Source organism: Dermochelys coriacea, chromosome 11, assembly GCF_009764565.3.
Source record: "Dermochelys coriacea isolate rDerCor1 chromosome 11, rDerCor1.pri.v4, whole genome shotgun sequence".
In the NCBI taxonomy this organism is placed as follows: Eukaryota; Metazoa; Chordata; order Testudines; family Dermochelyidae; genus Dermochelys; species Dermochelys coriacea.
The window spans coordinates 3,534,332-3,548,860 of record NC_050078.2 but is presented as its reverse complement, the minus strand read 5'-3'; positions in this window follow the sequence as shown (position 1 = coordinate 3,548,860).

Below are 14,529 nucleotides of genomic sequence, written 5' to 3'. Positions count from 1 at the left end.
GGGACAATTTCCTGGTGCAAGTGCTGAAGGAACCAACTAGGGGCAGAGCTCTTCTTGACCTGCTGCTCACAAACTGGGAAGAATTAGTAGGGGAAGCAAAAGTGGATGGGAACCTGGCAGGCAGTGACCATGAGATGGTTGAGTTCAGGATCCTGACACAGGGAAGAAAGGAGAGCAGCAGAATACAGACCCTGGAGTTCAGAAAAGCAGACTTTGACTCCCTCAGGGAACTGATGGGCAGGATCCCCTGGGAGAATAACATGAGGGGGAAATGAGTCCAGGAGAGCTGGCTTTATTTTAAAGAATCCTTATTGAGGTTACAGGGACAAACCATCCCGATGTATAGAAAGAATAGTAAATATGGCAGGCGACCAGCTTGGCTTAACAGTGAAATCCTTGCTGATTTTAAACATAAAAAAGAAGGTTACAAGAGGTGGAAGATTGGACAAATGACCAGAAAAGAGTATAAAAATATTGCTCAGGCATGCAGAAATTAAATCAGGAAGGCCAAATCACACTTGGAGTTGCAACTAGCAAGAGATGTTAAGAGTAACAAGAAGGGTTTCTTCAGGTATGTCAGCAACAAGAAGAAAGTCAAGGAAAGTGTGGGCCCCTTACTGGATGAGGGAGGCAACCTAGTGACAGAGGATGTGGAAAAAGCTAATGTACTCAATGCTTTTTTTGCCTCTGTCTTCACGAACAAGGTCAGCTCCCAGACTGCTACACTGGGCAGCACAGCATGGGGAGGAGGTGACCAGCCCTCTGTGAAGAAAGAAGTGGTTCGGGACTATTTAGAAAAACTGGATGAGCCCAAGCCCATGGGGCCGGATGCGCTGCATCCGAGAGTGCTAAAGGAGTTGGCGGAAGTGATTGCAGAGCCATTGGCCATTATCTTTGAAAACTCATGGCGATCGGCAGAGGTCCTGGATGACTGGAAAAAGGCTAATGTAGTGCCCATCTTTAAAAAAAGGGAAGAAGGAAGACCATGGAAACTACAGGCCAGTTAGCCTCACCTCAGTCCCTGGAAAAATCATGGAGCAGGTCCTCAAGGAATCAATTCTGAAGCACTTAGAGGAGAGGAAAGTGATCAGGAACAGTCAGCATGGATTCACCAAGGGCAAGTCATGCCTGACTAATCTAATTGCCTTCTATGACGAGATAACTGGCTCTGTGGATGAGGGGAAAGCAGTGGACGTGTTGTTCCTTGACTTTAGCAAAACTTTTGACACAGTCTTCCACAGTATTGTTGCCAGCAAGTTAAAGAAGTATGGGCTGGATGAATGGACTATAAGGTGGATAGAAAGCTGGCTAGATTGTCGGGCTGAATGGATAGTGATCAATAGCTCCATGTCTAGTTGGCAGCCGGTATCAAGTGGAGTGCCCCCAAGGGTCGGTCCTGAGGCCGGTTTTGTTCAGTATCTTCATTAATGATTTGGAGGATGGCGTGGATTACACCCTCAGCAAGTTTGCAGATGACACTAAACTGGGAGGAGAGGTAGATACACGGGAGGGTAGGGATAGGATACAGAGGGCCCTAGACAAATTAGAGGATTGGGCCAAAAGAAATCTGATGAGGTTCAGCATGGACAAGTGCAGAGTCCTGCACTTAGGACGGAAGAATCCCATGCACTGCTACAGACTAGGGACCGAATGGCTAGGCAGCAGTTCTGCAGAAAAGGACCTAGGGGTTACAGTGGACAAGAAGCTGGATATGAGTCAACAGTGTGAGGTGTTGCCAAGAAGGCCAATGGCATTTTGGGATGTATAAGTAGGGGCATTGCCAGCAGATCGAGGGATGTGATCGTTCCCCTCTATTTGACATTGATGAGGCCTCATCTGGAGTACTGTGTCCAGTTTTGGGCCCCACACTATAAGGATGTGGTTGGGAAGAGTCCAGCGGAGGGCTTATTTGGGGGCTGGAACACATGACTTATGAGGAGAGGCTGAGGGAACTGGGATTATTTAGTCTGCAGAAGAGAAGAATGAGGGGGGATTTGATAGCTGCTTTCAACTACCTGAAAGGGGGTTCCAAAGAGGGTGGAGCTCGGCTGTTCTTAGTGGTGGCAGATGACAGAACAAGGAGCAATGGTCTTAAGTTACAGTGGGGGAGGTTTTGGTTGGATATTAAGAAAAACATTTTCATGAGGAGGGTGGTGAAGCACTGGAATGGGTTACCTAGGGAGGTGGTGGAATCTACTTTCTTTGAGGTTTTTAAAGTCTGACTTGACAAAGCCCTGGCTGGGATGATTTAGTTGGGGATTGGTCCTGCTTTGAGCAGGGGGTTGGACTAGATACCTCCTGAGGTCCCTTCCAACCCTGATATTCTCTGATTCTATGAGCTCCCAATGTACAGCTATGATCAAAAGAGGTAATGTGGTCCTTGGATGCATAAACACGGGAATCTCAGGTAAGAGTTGAGAGGTTATATCACCTCTGTATTTGGCACTGGTGCGACCACTGCTGGAATACTGTGCCCAGTTCTGTTGTCCCACACTTCAGAAAGGATGTTGATAAATTGAAGGGGGTTCAGAGAAGGATCACAAGAATAATTATTGGATTGGAAAATATGCCTTATAGTGATAAAGTCTAGGTGCTCAACCTATTTAGTTTAACAAAGAGAAAGTTGAGGGTAATTTGATCACAGTCTATAAGTACCTACATGAGGAACAAATATTTGATAATGGGCTCTTCAATCTAGCAGAAAAAGGTCTAGCAAGATCCAATGGTTAAAAGTTGAAGCTAGGCAAATTCAGACTGGAAATAAGATGTACATTTTTAACAGTGAGGGAAATTCACAGTTGGAACAACTTACCAACGGATATAGTGGGTTCTCCATCACTGACATTTTTAAGTCAAGTTTGGATGTTTTTCTCTAACATATGCTCTTGTTCAAACAGGCATTATTTCAGGGACTTTCTTTGGCCTGTGCTAGACAGGAGGTCAGACTAGATGATCACAATGGTCCCATCAGGCCTTGGAATACATGAATCTATGTGAAAAGTGGCCTGAGTCAGATGACGTGAAGGAGCTCACTGCTGTGACAGAAGGTTCACCAGGTGGGCATCTCCCACCATCAGTCACCCTGGAAGTCACTCCCAGCGTGCCAAATGTTCATCGTGTCCTCTGAGTGGGAGCACATGTACAGCCAGGACATGAGCCAAGAACATCAAGGATGCATGTCTGGAAAGCCTACTGAACCAGCTGCTTTCCCCAGCAGCCATGTGATGAGCTAGGGCCCCTTAACCTCTCAGCAAATGCAGCGCCTGTATCTTGTCACAGGCTGGTTGGCGCATTTTGAAAATGTTGTCAAAAAACTAAAGAAAAACAATTATTAAAAAATATGTTTCCGACCAGCTGTAAGCCTTAGGGGATGTTGCTTTGTTACCAAAGCAACTGTAAAGTTTCTGGGTCTCCCCATCAGGAGCTAGGAGCCTGCATTGATTCTATTTTATTGATATTTTCTATGTCTAAATATGCATTTATTCGTCATGGTCTTGACTGATCAAGAACATAAGAACGTCATTACGGGGTCAGACCAATGGTCCATCTAGCCCAGTATCCTGTCTTCCAACAGTGGCCAGTGCCAGATGCTTCAGAGGGAATGAACAGAACAGGGCATTTATTAAGTTATCCATTCCCTGTTGTCAAGTCCCAATTTCTTTTTGTTAGAGGTTTAGGGACACTCAGAGCATGGGGTTGCGTCCCTGACCATCTTGCCTAATAGCCATTGATGAACCTATCCTCCAGGAACTTCTTTCATTCTTTTTTGAACCCAGTTATACTGTTGGCCTTCACAACATCCCCTGGCAAGGAGTTCCACAGGTTGACTATGCCTTATGTGAAGAAGTACTTCCTTATGTTAGTTTTAAACCTGCTGCCTAATAATTTCATCGTGTGACTCCTGGTTCTTGTATTATGTGAAGAGGTAAAAAACAATGCCCTGTCCTTATTATGCTTATATTTTCTAACCTTTCCCCACCCTGCATCTGTTTTTAGATTATAAGCTGTTCAGGACAGGAATTCTAGAAATGTCTAGCACTGAGCACAATGACAGTCCATTGTCAGATGTCCCTGAGACACAGCTGTAATAAACATGATTAATAAAGAAATAATCATGAGTGCTGGGCTGTGCTGGGTAGGGGTCGGTCAGAAGCATGGGGGATGCACACTGGTTTATTACGATAGGGTTGCTCAGAAATTCAGATGATGCACACTGGTTTGTTACAGGAAAATCACTCAGCAGTACCGGACTGCACAATTTTCCTTTATTTTTGCTGTTGGCATGTTGGCTTTCTTATAGCCACTTACAAAGAACAACGTGAACTTTGCAAACAGATACAGTCGTATCAAAACACACCCCCGGGTCACAGTTTGCAGCTTTTCCCTTGCAAAGAAGCAACATGCCTGTCTGGTCTGAACGCAAGAGCCAGCCCCAGGCAGCCAAGTGGGCAGACCAAACCTTGACATTGCCCGATATATAACACTGAATTAGACAGCAATCAAAATGTTAAAAACACAGTGACAGAGGATATGTACCCTTAGTCCATTAAAAATAGCTTATTTGAAAATATTTTGTATTTTAATAAAGTAGAACAGACAGGATATAAATGCTGTAAACTTTCCACTGGAAGCAAACATTGCTGGCATTCCATTAGCTTAAAAATTATGACTCTTTCAAGGGCTGACTAATTTTTGCCCCTTTTAGTTTACAAAGGAAATGGTATGTTGGGTGTTTCACTTGCACAACTAATGCAGAGGGGTATGCTTTAAAAAGTAGCCCACTCTTCCACAGCTTTTTCTAGGTCAGTAGCAGAGTTACACCCTCCCCCGCGCGTAATGTTTCTTTGATGTGCCAGGATCCCTTGCTCCTTGAAATCTCTTCTTCTGAAACCAGAGTGAAAGTTCTGTGAGACACACGTCAGAAGAGAGACCCATTGTGACCAAGTTCAGCAGAGAAAAGGGCTTTGATAGAACTGGGTGGAGACCTGATTTTTTGATATGGTGGTAGTTTCAGAAACAAAACAAATTCAGGTCAGGTCAAACCAATCTGAATCTGAACAAAATCTGAACTTTTTTGGATTTGTCGGTGAATTGAAAAAGTCCATTTTGGATTGGTTCAAAAGCAGAGATTTGAACCAAGGGCTCTCCTGTTCCCAGGCACTAGCCTACCCCTAGGTTAAAGGCAGGGTACAGCAAACCCACTAATACCACAACCTCTTTTTCCTCCTTCATCTGCTTTTCAGCCTGGCCAGAACTATTCGTTAAATTTGCAAATTTGCTGACCAAAACAAGCATTTTTCAGTGAATAAATTATTCATCTGAAAAGTGTCACCCAACTCTAGTCTTCAGTACAACAGACTGGAAGTAGCAGAATTGAACGGGATCTCAAAAGACAATGGTGAAAGCACCAAAGTAGTTCAGTTCCTGTGTGTCATGCTGCAGCATCACAAGTGGCTAAAAAGTCCTGTTCTCAAACAACAGTCCTTGCCATAGGTATTGCCGGAAGAAGATCCAGGGCCGAAGATGAAGCTGATGCACTACTACCAGAATTTAGCTTCCGCAATAAAATTATATTGCAAGTTTCTACAGCTAAAGATCCAGAACATTGGAGTTTATTGCTTATGATGCACTGAAAGAGAGGATATTTAGATCCAAATCCTCTCCTATTATTTTGATTCTGGATTGGATCACTAAGCTGGAAAATGTTTAGTTCCCAGTTTTGGTTCAGATGTGGCTGCAATCTAAGGAGAGCTCCAGGATTTTGATGCCAGTTAACAGAACTGGTTGAAATTTTTTCAACACAACTGTTTTCTGTTGGAAAATACTGCTTCATCGAAATCAAAATGCTTCACTGGGACATTTCACTTTCAATTAGATTTTCAATGGAAACATTTTGACTTGATTAGAAATCGGGCTGGAGTATTTTGTTTGACCTTCTCATTTCCTTTCATTCCAACATTCTCATTTCATTATGACTTTTAATAGTTTTAAACATCTTTGAACTTTGAATTTATGTTCATTTTATATATTATATTTAATATTACATTATGTTTTGTTTTGATAATTTTGAAACATTTCACTATGGTCGTTTTGATGTTTCTGAATCAAAATATTTTGGAATTTCTGTTACGCCAGATATTTTGAGATTTTTGACTCTTCATTCCAATTTGGGACAATTCCTTTTCTTCCCCAAAACACTTTGGAATTTCACTCAGGATGGAAATTCCATTTTTCAAACTGCTCTTCCAGTAAATCTGAACCTCAGCTCTGGTCCTGATACCAACTCAAACCCAAGCCTGATCTGGATCCAGATTCAAAGTTGGTCAACCTCTTTGATCCATCAACACGACAAAGATACTGCTTCAGGTACTTCCTTTAGTGGCTCCAATAAATGAAAACTGACCTGGACCATCACTCCATTAAAACCAACTTGTTCTGAACTTTCTTCTGCTGCTTTGTGCTTTCAACTTTCATTCAAGTATGGTTTTTCCTGGTTTTTAAGAGAAATTCTTCAGTTCTCATTCTACCCTCCATTACACCTGTGCAACTCCATTGTTTTCAAATCCTACCCTTGATGACATCTGTGTAGCCCTGCTACCTTCAAATTCTCCTCTTGCATACATCATTGCCTGCCCTGTGGTCTCTCATAAGGTTGCACAGATGTAACTGAAGGCAGAATTTTGTCTCCAAAATTAAAATTTACGTAATTTGCTTCCGATGCATGAGCCAGACTATAAACGAGCTCCCTCTCACAGAGTTGTGATGGGTTGCAGGGCTAACAGAAATAATAAATAATAATAATGATAATAAAGTAGTGAAGACTTATTTTTTGTCACTCAAGTCAGCAGATATTACTTGAAATACATACAAGGAACAGATCAATATTAGGTACTTACATGGTCCCAATTACCACAGTATCTGAGCATCTCACAATATTTTAATGCATTTAGCACTGCTCTGTCTCACAAAGGGGTTGTGAAGCTATTATCCCCATTGTACAGCAAGGGAACTAAGGCAGAGGAGATTAAGGGACTTTCCCAGGGTCAGACAGGACACCGGAGACAGAGTAGAGAACTGAATTCAGATCTCTCATGTCAAAGGCTAGCATCTTCTCTGCTAGGCCACCCTACCCACATCACTCAGATAGGAAGACGCCTCTTTGGGGGCCTGAATATTTTGGTGCCTGTTCCAGATGATGGCACAGCTCTTTATAGTACTTCTCTAGAAGAGCTGGGATAACCCAATACCCTACCTTGCGCTCAGTTCTAACCCAAGGCTGTGTACACATAACTGCCGTGTGCATAGTGGCTAGCATATTTCTCAACATAGTTATCATAGCTTCAATCTTGGAGACTTAAAAACTCCCGCTGCCTTACAGGGTAAATTCCATTGCAATGCACTGCGTTCCCAAGTTCGAAAAGGTCCTTTTCCCTTCCTTCAGGACTGGGGGACATGGACGGCTCTAAGGATGCAAATGACTGCTTCTGCAAGAATAGCACCGCCGACAAACCCAAACACTCTACTCTTCTGCTCGAGCAGCACCGGGCCTGATAGCCATCTTGTAAAAATAACTTGGTGCCTTCTCGATCGCTTGTTTATGGATTCATGTGCCCCCGAAACAGACCTCAATGAAGTAGGGCAAGGAGGGAAATGTCTGTTGAAACCGGAGTCTGAGGGAGACTTTTGGAGACACTGGGGAGATTCAGAGAGTTAAAATTCCTTTGTTTTGTTAAACTGGAAACCCAATTAAGGGAAATAAGGAATCCAGGGCTCAGAAAGAGACTGAGAACTAAGGGAAGACTTTGAGAGCCAAAAGGGAAGAGCAGTGCCAGTGCAAGAGAAGCTACCCAGAGTGGAGTTTATAGGCCACAGGGCTGCAGCTGCAGACTTCCTGACAGCACAATTACACTATGTGCTGCTCAGCTATGTAGGAGTTCAGCAGTTCAGTCTTTCATGGGTCACTCAAGGATAACGTCCCAAGATATCTGACTTGATTTCCAAAAAAACTGATTCAGTGTTTCCTCCCGATAGCAAACTCCTTCAGCACGTTCACGAAGGTGCCCCAAGATTCATAGGGCTGCGTGTCATGGAGAGACCAGTCCCCCTTGCCCAATAAACATACCAGAAGCTTTGACCCAAATGGTTTCCTTTCTAGCAACTCCCCGATGTTGTGTTTAACTGAATTAACAAGGGATACAAATAAGATGCTCAAAGCTTGGGAACATCCTGCAGCTTCTTTGCTGCTGTTTATATCTCACGCACTGGAGAAAGAAAAAATACATGTCGGGGCTGTATAATGGTTTTATTGCCACAGCATAAGGATGACCGCATCACTCATGCATGACAAAGCCACAAGCGAACTAGGGAGGTCTTTCCAAACAAGTGGCAATAAAACTTGACTCCACCCCATCCCCAGAGTCTCTTTATACCACATCTTTGTTTTATTTTCTTAGGGAGTTCTGTGGGTTCTCTTCCCTTTCTTCCCCTTCTTTGATGTTGAACATGGAGACAGTGATGTCACCAGGATGGTCGGAAGTGAGTAACGTCCACTAGTGCAACATCAACTGAATGTTATTGTCTTTGGCCAAAGCCAGTCATGTGTTTGGCTGTGTGAATCTAAGCTGCTTAGCACCATGAGCCCTACTGTATGTTCTGTCAAAGGAGAGGAGGAAAGGAGACCTAATAATGATTTAGACACCTGCCAAAAGTTTATAGATTTCCTGGGCAGAAGGGACTGTTATGATCATCTGGTGATTCATTCCATAACAAAAGCCAGAGACTTATTTGCCTACACTGACTCTGCTGTACACAATGTGTCACAATTTGAAGATTTGATATCTTGGGCTTTACAACAGCTAGGCCAGTGTATCCAATATCATTCCATTGGGAAGCTAGAAGTCTCTTCTTATCAATGGTCCAAAGCTCCCAATTCTAACCCCAGTGAGTTGTGAGATACAGGGAACTTAAACATGCCCTTGGTCCCACCCAGACTGGCCATTGACCGTGCAGGGCATCTTACACATACATTTGAGGGGGTGGGGTGACTCTGCTTTTGAGGGTAAAAGAAGGAAACATTTCTGCAGCAGGGCTGGTGGTGTTTGGTTTTTAATGGCACCTGTTTGAACTTGCTCTGGGGTTTGGTATGTTGAAAGGTGTCCCAATGGAGATGGATTAGTGGGCAGAGTGTAGGTGAAGTGGCCAAAGGAATGTGATAAGCATAGTTTAGCACGTGGTTTGGAAGTTTATCCTTTTGGTATCACTCCACTCTGCCTCACTAGAATAACCACTTCAGTACCAGAGTAAGGCTCAGTACCGGAATATGGTTCGAGTCACCACTCCAATACCAGAGTATGACTTCAGTACCTGAGGATGACTTGCTTAGATGCCATTTAAGCTCAGTCATCAACTGAGCACCCAAATCAAGTTCCAGCTGTACTGTGCTTGCAAAGTTCATGGAGCCATAACTTTGCATCTGAGAATGTCATTTCTTCCATTGACCAAGTTGATCACAAACCATTAGGTATATGTCTTATGATTTAAGAAATAAACACTGGAAAGGCACAGAAGCTGGAGAAGATTGACACCGGGGAGCGTGAGCTCTGGTGTCAGTCTGAGAATGAAGTGAGTTTTCATCACATATGCAGGGCAGGACAATAGCTCAAATTCATTTATTTTTCTCATTCCAATACTTGCCATTCTAATGGGATTCTGGAACATTTTTTTCAGCGGCTTGATCCCAAAGTTCATCTGCCTCTGTTCTCCCCCCCATATTGCTGGGTCCCCCAAGTGTTTATTCTGCTGTAGAGAACTGCAATGTTTTTTAGCTGAGGACATCGAAAGCTAAATCTGGCCAGTGGTGACAGTTAAAAAGAGTTAAACAGTAAGGCCTTGTTTACAAAAGAGAAGGATCAGCTGTCACACTTGGAGTTTGTTTACAAATACTTTGTTTGAGTTTGTTGCTTTTGTTAAATAAATAACCAGTAGTGTCTCTCGTGTGTGTGTGTGTGTGTGTGTGTGTGTGTGTGTGTGTGTGTGTGTGTGAGAGAGAGTGTGAGAGAGACTTTTAGTTCACTTTCTAGCCAAAGCCAGAGAATTTCTAGGAGTATATTACAAAGCACATGAAGTTAGGCATGTTAAATGCCATCTAAAACCAGCTTCACAGCCCAGCTGTGGGCAGGTCTCAACAGTGATAGTCAAGACACAAGGCCCAGTATTTGGAAAGGATGAGTAAGAAACTTGTCAACGTGACCAATATGGTTGGAAGCCAAATGTCCAGTAGGAATGGACAACTGGAACCGACTTAGGGTCCTAAGTCCAATACCCTGTGCAGGGAAATAATTTCTGCCCCTCTGACCCCAGGATGGTTTGGGAGTCTGGGAATCTGTGGGACCTGTTGGAGCAAATGCAATGGGGCAGAAGGGGAGTTAAGGTCACGCTACATGGACTCCCCTTCCACATTGGCTCTTGACTGACTTGTGAGAGACAGCAGGTGATGCCTGCAAAGGGGTACAAAGGAACAGCGGGGGGCTGAGAAAGTTGGCAATATCCCACCGTCCTCACAAAGTGACCCTTGGAAGAGGGGAAGCAGAGAAGTGGCCAGATTCTCCCTCAAAGCTGCTCTCCTGCCCTGGGTTTTGCTCGCTCCTGTATTGTGGCTGATCACAGGAGCAACACATAAGGGGATGCAGCTGCTTGCTGGCCCACTTTGGCCTACGCTTCACTACCACAATAAAGGAATGTTCTTAGCTCGAGTTAACTAACTCCAGGTAAAATCCTAGTGAGGACAAGGCAGTTTGCAGTTTCCACATAAGTGAGCAGGTCGAGTTAAATCCAATAGGCTTTAATATTTAATTTTAATAAAACGCTTTTTGTTTGTAGCGAACACAAGGCCAGCATGTGACTGGGTCTGTCTCAGGTCCATCACCCCAGGATCCTCTTCTGTTTCCTGCCAGAACAGGAGAGGGGGTGAACCAAGGGAGGGAAGAAAGGGATTTAGTGGAATGACTGAGCCCTAGGGAGAACTAGCTGCCAATCAGGGATGGAAGTGTGGAAAGGCAAAGCCATAACCAGAAGAGGGAGAGCAGTCATCAACGGATCTCATTCGTGATGGGAGCCACTGGCATGAGGGGAAAGGGTGGCATGGATTAGGATCAGACATGCCAAACCCCCGGGGGAAAAACACTGAAATTGGGGTTGTTTTTGGCTTAACTGGCTTGTGAGTTGCTTGTTGGCTAGTTTTTGGCTTGTAGATTGTTTGGCTTGTGGCTTTGTTGCTTATTGATTCTTTTTTTGATCGGCTCCTGGCAAGCATGGGCAAGGTGGGGAGAGAGTCAGGGTGCACAGCGGACCCACCACAGTCCGAGACTAAATGCCAGAGGGATCTAGTCACATAGAGTATTGGGGTTCTTGTTTTGAAATGGGATTAGCTTGATTTTTGGCTTTTTGTGAAAGTCGGGGTGCTTATTTACCCCGTGAAAGTTGGCAACTGTGATTAGGATAGGTATTTTGAATGGGTCAGGAGGGGGAGGCCCTGGAAAGGAGGCTCTTCCAAATGACTGTGTCCTGTGTAAAACTCAAAGTGGATGATTCGCCTATGGAAAAATGTGCCCCCGGCCCCTCCCCTGATGTTCACCTTTCCCCTCCCCCTCTCCCCCAGCCTCAGCTCACTGCACCACCAGCACAATGCTCTCGGTCCTGGGGGGGCAGTCAGGAAGGAGAGGGGAGATTCGATGGGGTGGTAGGGGGCAGTGAGGGGCAAGGGTTCTGGGGGCGGTCAGGGAGAAGGAGTGGTTGGATGGGGCGGGGAGCAGTCAGAAATGAGAGGAGGGGTTGGATGGTGCGGCAGGGGGCAGTCAGGGGCAGGGGGTCTGGGGGCGGTCAGGGGACAGGGAGGGATGGATGGGCCATCGGGGACAGGGAATGGGGGGGGGTTGGATGGGGCAGGAGTCCTGGGGGGGTCATCGTGGTGAGAAATAGGGGGGGTCGGATAGGGGGCAGCAACCTGGCCATGCCTGGCTATTTGGAGAGGCACAGTCTCCACTAACTGGCCCTCCATACAATTTCAGAAACCTGTTGTGGCCCGCAGGCCAAAAAGTTTGCCCACCCCTGCTGTAGGGTCACACCCTGGCTTGCCATGCAGTAACATCCCATGTAGACAAGCCCTTAGGCTTGGAAAAGGTAGGGTTAAAACAATCACCGGCTGTTCTGGTACAGTAATAAGGATAGTGTACGGGCAGGGTAGCAATTAAAAGAAAGCCTTTATACAGTTTCATTTGGCAGAGTGCAGCTTGAAGTACGACATATGAAAATAATGAGCCATTTGTCCAAGACAAAGGAGAGTATGTACTTAGCAACATAAGTGTGTGCAAACACACCCGCTGCACTCATTAGAGTGGGTTCGGGATGAGCAGAGAACCAGATTTCTAGGGTTCAGTCCAGATATTCAGAACCAGATTAGGGGTTGGCCCGTAGCCCCATGAGAGGACTGCATTTCCCTCCATGACCATGGAAAACTATATTTCTCCAAAACCAGCCACCAGGGTGAGATTCATGAGTGTGGATGACCGAACCTTCTCAAGTTTCAGAGTAGCAGCAATGTTAGTCTGTATCCGCAAATAAGAAAAGGAGTACTTGTGGCACCTTAGAGACTCAGAAATTTATTTAAGCATAAGCTTTCTTGGGCTACAGCCCACTTCATCAACCTTCTCAAGAAATGTGGAGTTGGGTTCTATAAGGGATTAGGATTAGGATGAAGTGAGCTGTAGCTCACGAAAGCTTATGCTCTAATAAATTTGTTAGTCTCTAAGGTGCCACAAGTACTCCTTTTCTTCATAAGGGATTAGAATGACCAGATACCTCTCCACTTTCAGGGCTCAAATGGTTTGAAGCCATGTCAGTGTCAGGATATTAGAGAGAGAAAGTGGGTGAGGCATGATCTTTTATTGAATCAACTCCTGTGGATTAGGGAGGCAAACTTTCAAGCTACACAGAGCTCTTCTTCAAGTCTGGGAAAGGTACTAAGAGTGTCACAGCTAAAACAGGTTTCAGAGTAGCAGCCGTGTTAGTCTGTATTCGCAACAAGAAAAGGAGTACTTGTGGCACCTTAGAGACTAACAAATTTATTTGAGCATAAGCTTTCGTGAGCTACAGCTCACTTCATCCGATGCAGCTAAAACACAAGTTCAAACAGATAATTTAGCGTAAGTAGTTAGCACGTATTTTAAGGGACCATTCAAGGTGAAGTGGCCCGTTAACACCCTGCAGTAACAGGACAAAAATTGGGTTAGTGTGTTACAGATTGGTTTCAGAGTAGCAGCCATGTTAGTCTGTATCCGCAAAAAGAAAAGGAGGACTTGTGGCACCTTAGAGACTAACAAATTTATTTGAGCATAAGCTTTCGTGAGCTACAGCTCACTTCATGTAGTAAGCCATAAATCCAATGTCCTTTTTAAGACCATAATTTTTAGTGTCTAGCAAAGCTATGAATTTAAGCTCCGAGGCTCATCTTTTGAAAGTGTTGTGAAGATTTCCTTTGAGGATGAGGTCAGGCCAGATATAGAGTGATCACTTTGTGAAAAATGGTGACAGGTTTCAGAGTGGTAGTCATGTTAGTCTGTATCAGCAAAAACAACGAGGAGTCCTTGTGGCACCTTAGAGACTAACAAATTTATTTGGGCATAAAATGTTCACCCACAACACTTTCAGGAATCTCAAACCCCAATACTCAATTCCCAGGGACCCACCATGCCAAATTGACTCAATCTGGAGAATTTAAGGCAGAAAGCAAACTCTCCTATTTGCAACAACACATCTCAAAGAAACTGCCTCACAAACCTAATGACAATGCAACATTCCTTCAACAATGCTGTACGCTGCTAACATGCTAAAGACAAGATCTTGTAAGACCATATGGGAATCTCCTCTGGGGTGTCTTGCCATAACAATGGAATAGAATAGAACAGTGCAGAACAGATGTAGGTTTTGTTAGATTTGTAAGATTGAACCTTCCAAGTGGGGGAGGAATAGCTCTGTGGTTTGAGCATTGGCCTGCTAAACCCAGGGTTGTGATTTCAATCCTTGAGGGGGCCATTTAGGGATCTGGTGCAAAAATTGGGGATTGGTCCTGCTTTGAGCAGGGGGTTGGAATAGATGACCTCCTGAGGTCCCTTCCAACCCTGAGATTCTATGAGTGAATGCTTTGAACAAAGGCTTTCTTAATTCTGAACAAATGTTTTCTTCAATTAACAAATCATTAGATCATTATTAAATTGACAGTAACAAATTATATTTATAACTGTCATGTACATTTATGCAAGAAACGAATACAATAATCACAGTGAAAGATTTTGCTATCTAGGTTCTTTGTAGACATTTAGGCCCAGCTGCAAATGCGTACCAAAACACTGCAGGAAAGGCTGCTCTCACAGATGATTGTATACACACATCATGGAGCTATAAATAATAATTCCTTTTTCCAGGAAAGACAGAGCTCTTGAAATCTGCTGCTAACTATCCACTGTACTTTGGGAA